This window comes from Phyllobates terribilis, unplaced genomic scaffold (assembly GCF_046119375.1).
Source record: "Phyllobates terribilis strain yellow unplaced genomic scaffold, ASM4611937v1 Scaffold_4244__1_contigs__length_63157, whole genome shotgun sequence".
Taxonomy (NCBI): domain Eukaryota; kingdom Metazoa; phylum Chordata; class Amphibia; order Anura; family Dendrobatidae; genus Phyllobates; species Phyllobates terribilis.
This window is the reverse complement of record NW_027366996.1, coordinates 1-6,403: the sequence shown is the minus strand read 5'-3', so window position 1 is coordinate 6,403 and position 6,403 is coordinate 1.

Genomic DNA, 6,403 nt, shown 5'->3' with positions numbered 1-6,403 from the left:
ATTTTTTTGGTTGTGGATCAGCGAGTTTTCGGATTGGGTCGTCCGATTGGATAATTTGCTCACCCCTAGTTCTAACATATACAACAATTAACAACATTACCGGTTTGAGTCATTGGGCCTTAACAGGTCTAGATAGGCATAATTGATGAATAAAGTATTAATGAACTCAATGTAGACCCGCCTAATACAAGCTTACTTGGCCGTTACAACCAAGCTTACGAGTTTCGACCATTTCGGCCTAAACAAGCTCATATAGTTCCAATTGACAAATAAGATGTAAAGAACTTGATGTAGGTCCAATACTAGCTTAATTAGCCATTATATAACCAAGTTTCGAGTTTTGAACCAAATGGACCTTAACGGGTCCGTATAGGCCAATTGATTAATAACGGAGAAATAAACTCAACGTAGTCCCAATTCAAGTTTAGTTGATCATATATAACCAAGCTTATGAGTTTCAAACCATTTGAGTCTTAACGAGGCCAAATAGACTTGATTAGTAAGGTATAAATGAACTCAGTGTAGGCCCAATCCAAGCTTATTTGACTCATATATAACCAAGCTTATAAGTTTTAAACCATTTGGGCTTCAACAAGCCGAAATAAGACCAATTGATAAATATGGTATAAGTAAACCCGAGGGAGGCCCAATACATACTTAATTGGCTCATACATAATCAATATTACGAGTTTCGAACCATTTAGGCGTTAACGGATCCATATATGGGCTACGTAAGCTTGTATTGATCATGTGTGGAGTTCATTAGCACTTTATTCATCAATTGAGCCTATTGGCCTCGTTAAGGTCCAAATGGTTCAAAACTCGTAATCTTGGTATATGGATCAAGTAAGCTTGTACTGAGGCTACATCGAGTTCATTTACAACTAATTCATCAATTGGTCTTATATGAGTCCGGCAAGGTCCAAATTATTAAAAACTCGTAATTTTTGTCATAGCGGATCAAGTAAGATTGTATTGGACCTATATCAAGTTCACCACCTTATCCATCAACTGATGTTATATGGGCTTGCTAAGGTTCAAATCGTTAAAAAAATCGTAATCTTGCTTATATACGGGTCAAGTAAGTTTATATTGAACTTACGTCAAGTAAACTTGAATTGATCACTTAGGCCAAAATGGTTTGAAATTCGTAAACTTAGTTATAAACGAATCAAGTAAATTTGAATTGGGTCTATATCGTATTCATTTATAACTTATTTATCACTTGATCTACATAATCCTATTGGATGTCCTTTGAAAGCATAGTTGCTTGTTACTAGTACTTGGTAGAGCCCAAAAGGCAAAGCAGACAACAGGCAGAATTGCAGAGCCTACAACTACACTACACACAGTCTCTCGCAGACCAAAATCAAAGCGTTAAGGGATTAACGACCGCGCGTGAGTTCCACGCGCCACGCTGATGTGGCGAGTAGCGGGCCCCCCGTCACCCACCAACAGAAGCAAGTGGCCATATATTGCTGTGCTCTGTGCAGTACGTTGCAGGAAAAGAAGTGGTGAGTCAGTGTAGCTGGTGTCGCGGTTAAAAAATAAACGACCGTTAACAGTAACGACGTCTGCAAAAGATTTTACCGTATTCTAACGGGCCCCACTTTTCTCCCTTTTGCCGTACCTCTTTTTCTCCCACATTTATGTTTCCCGATGAAATATCACGTGATTGTGTTATTTATGTACTAATGTGATTATGTTAAGCACCTTAGGTGGTTCAGGTTTTTGCTCTCTAGCTAATACCTATTGATCGTTTGTCGTTGAGCTTTCATCAGTTAGTCTGCCTAACTTGTTTTGTGTTTAGCTTCGGTTTTTACTTGATCACTTCATTTTCTTATATTTAATTCATGGATGTACACGCTGCCTTTTTCGGTGTTAATATGCATGATAAATGTATTTTAAGGTGGATTGAATTTATCAGATGCAGGTTGGATGCAGTTTAAAAGGAATTCATATCAAAAAAATCATTTGATATATGAATCAGATTTATATTGAATTAAACTCGGGTTAAATTACATACATCATAGATGGATACATGAGTTTTCTGTACACATCCGGATGAGTTAAGAACACCTTATATTTAAGATGCACGTATAATAAAATGTCCAGTTTAATTCGTTAAAGCTTATGCGTATGTTAGATGTGCATTGACCAGATGGTAGATAAAAGATATATCAAATGATAATTAAGACTTGAGAAAAAAATAACTGAAGCACTAATGTGTAACATGGAGTACGTGGTAAAGAAAAGGAAAGACCATACATTTTTAGAGTGGATGAACAAATAAAATATCCTAGTTTATGTTTATATAAAGAAAGAATTTTATGGGTTCAAAACGGTTTATTTGATGATTAATATTATTTTGACGGATAAAATCGCATAAATATGAAGGAAAAGAGAGTCAATAATGTTGTCAAGATGAGACATGTGGGATACTTGGTCAATAACAAGGTTCACCTTACAAAAGACATGACAAATCTACACACTCCTAAACCTTTGGAGATCCAAAAGAATATCAACAACCATCACCTAGATCTCCCATGACAAGTCCAACATCCCTTAACTGCATTGATCAAAGCCTTTGCATCACTCATCTATGCTTTGTTGATGACCTCCTCTTCTTCTATAGAGGCGACACTTAATCTGCAACCTTCATACATAAATCCCTTGAGCTCTTTTCCTAAATCTCTAGCCTCTAATGCAACCCATCCAAATTCAGCCTCTACTTTGAAGGTATTCCCCAACCCACAAATTGCCATCGCCAATCTTCTAAATTTTCCCATACACCAACTTCCCTTCACCTACCTTGGCCTACCCATGGGCTCAAAAAGCTCTCAAACCGCTACTTTGAACCCCTTATCAGCCGTTTAACCTCCTGCGTCAATACCTGGATAGTAAAAAGTCTTTCCTATGAAAGGCGTCTTCAACAAACTCTTTATGTTCTTTTAGTATATATGCATAGTTACTCGTGCTCTTCTATCCTTTTACCACATAAGGTGCTTGGGAAGGTTGAAAGCTTATTACATAACTACCATTGGAGTGGACGAGATAATGGGAAGAAGAACCTTGTTAAGTAGTTCGATATTTCCAACGACAAAGCGGGTGGTGGATTGGGGGTCAAAGATCTTCTTGTTTGGAATAGGGCTTGTATCGCTCGTTCGATTAGGGAACTTGACTAGAGTACTCTGCGCCTTTAGCTAAAATGGATTAAAAAACATTACCTCAAGAACCGAAACATTTGGAACGTCATGGGCTCGGATAGCAATAGTTGGAGTTGGAAAAACTATTTTGAAGACCCGAGATATGCTCGTACATCACCACTCTCCAATTCATCGCTACCTCCACCTTCGTTGCATGCTACTTTATCACCACTTTGGTGTACGCCTACTATGTGAGTTGTTTTATTGATCCGAATTTATCCGAACTTGATTTGTGGATTGGGATGAAATTGAGCCTCTTACTCCTTGTCTAAGCCCGTGATTATATATACTCATTAACCTTGATGTTGGATGCAAGTGAAGAGAAGTGCCGCACATCATGGTGCCTTTGAAGTATGATATGTTGTTGTTGGATAAGAGTACTAGATTCTCGCTTTGGCAAGTAAAAATGCGAGCTTTGTTGGCACAAAACGATTGTGATGATGCTTTAGATGGTTTTGGGAACAAGAAATATGAGGAATGCTCCGATGATGAAAAGAGAAAGTATCGGAAAGCTCTATCTCAAATTCAACTCCATCTACACAACAATATATTGCAAGAGGTTTTAATGGAGAAGACTGTCGCGACTCTTTGGTTGAATTTGGAGTCGATTTGTATGACGAAGGATCTCACTAGAAAAATGCATTTGAAGCAAAAAATATTTCTCAAAAAGCTTCAGGAGAAAGGTAATTTGTTAGATCACATTTGTGATTAAAGGAATTAGTCTCTGATTTAGCAGCTTGGAAGTTAAGTATGATGATGAGGATCTGGGATTAATCTTGCTATGTTCATTGCATGGATCGTATTCTAATTTCAGATATACTATTTTGTATAGCCATGATACCCTCACTCTTAATGATGTTTATGATACTTTGCATGCTAAGGAGAAAATCAAACAAATTATTTCTTCTGATGGCACTAATTCACAAGAAGAAAGTTTGTGTTTTTGTTTGTGGTAGAACAAAAGAGAAAGGCTCAAATAGCAATAAGGGTTGTTCTAAATCCAAGGGAAAGTTCAAGCCTTGAAAATATTGAAAGAATGAGGGCCATGATATTTCAGAATGTTATAAGCTGCAGAACAAGGAGAAAAGAAATTGCTCCTGTAATTAGAAATCATGTAAAGATGATGTGGGTATTACAAATTATGCTCATAATGACAATTCAGATGTTGATGTGCTTGTTGTGTCTGTATTCGTTGGTTGCACTAACACAAGGGATGAATGGATTCTTGATACAGCTTGTACTTTCAACATGTGTTAGAAAAAAGATTGGTTTACCATATTTGAATCAGTTAGTGGTGCCGGTTTAGTTTTGATGGGTGATGATTCAACTTGTAAAGTGGAAGGAATTGGTTCTATTCGGATCAAGATGTTTGATGGTGTAATCAGAACTTTGTTAGTTGTTTGCTTTATTCCCTTGATGAAGAGAAATTTAATCTCTCTAAGTGCTCTTGATGAGAAAGACTACAAGTACTTAGGCGGAGATGGAGTCCTAAAGGTTTCTAGTGGTTCTCTTATTATGATGAAGTGTAATCTAAGGGAAGAAAATGTCCTTTATTATCTTCAGGGTACTACTATCTCAGGTGATGCTGCTCTTATTATTTTTGATGATAAATTTGTTATTGATTCTACTACTCTTTGGTATATGCGCCTTGGACATATGAGTGAGCATGGTTTGGCTGAGCTGCACAGAAGAGGTATCATTTACAACTCAGAGAAGTTGAAATTCTGTGAGCACTATATATTTATCAAGCACAAGAGAGTGAAGTTTAACATTTCTTTTCATACAACAAAAGACATCCTTGATTATGTGCATTCTGATTTATGAGGGCCATCTAGGAAGACATCCATTGGTGGTGCTAATTATATGATGAAAATGATTGATGATTATTGTAGAAGAGTTTGGCCATATTTCTTGAAGAGTAATCAAAGGCATTCTTAGCTTTCAAGGAGTGGAAAACTAAGGTTGAGAGACAGACTGAAAAGAAGCTAAAGAAGCTTCACACTGATAACGTTATGGAATTTTGCTCAAAAGAATTTGAGTCTAATTGCAAGTCAAAAGACATTGTCAGAAATTATATCATTCCTTATACTCCTCAAAAGAATGGTGTTGCTGAGCGCATGAATAGAACCATTATCTCCCTTGCTCGTTGTATGTTGTCAAATGCGGGTCTTCATAGAGGTTTTAGGGTTGAAGCTGCTTCTACAACCTGTTACCTTATTAAATGCTCCCCTTTTGAAACGATTATGCTCATGTTGATAATGACAAGTTAGATCCTAGAGTTGTTAAGTGCATTTTCCTGCGTTACAAGTCTGGTGTTAAATGCTATAAGTTATGGAATCCTGAAACATGCATAGTAGTTGTTAGTAGAAATGTTGTGTTTAATGAGTCTGCGATGTTGCATGATGTTTCTTCTGATAGTCTTGATTGAGAGTGAATAGAAATCAAGTGTTGAGGTGGAGCATGCTATTGATTCTACAAATACAACAGACATAGAAATTAGTGATGCTCATGACAGTGAACCTATAGTTAAATATCATCATGTTATAGTTCCTTCACCACCTCGTTCAATTGCACTTGAGAAACCTAAGAGGACTATTAAGCCGGTTCATAGGCTTATTGAAGAGGCAAATATTATTACGTATGCTTGCGCTATTGCAGAGGAGATTGAAAGTTTTGCTAAACCTTTTCATATTCAGAAGCTATTACTTCTGTTGATAATAGCAAGTGGATGACAATATGCATGATGGAATGGAATCACTTGAGAAGAACAAAACATGAGAGTTAGTCAAGTTGCCTAAAGAGAAGAAGCCTATTCGTTGTAAGTGAGTTTTAAAGAGAAAAGAAGGAGTTTCCCCAAGTGAAGAGGCAAGATACAAGGCAAGGCTAGTTGCAAAAGGTTATAGCCAGATTCCAACTGCAAAAGACTTAGGTCCATCAAAGAAAATTCTTGGCATGGAAATTTCTAAAGACATGGCTTTTGGGAAGTTATACCTGAGTCAGAGTGTATACGTTAATAAGGTACTTCGTCGATTTAATATGCATGATGCAAAACCTGTAAGTACTCCTTTATTTGCACATTTTAGTTTGGCTTCGGCATAATGTGCTCATCTGATGAAGACATTGAGCATATATCTAGAGTTCCTTACTCAAGTGCATTCAGTTCACTCATGTATGCTATGATTTGTTCACGCCCTGAT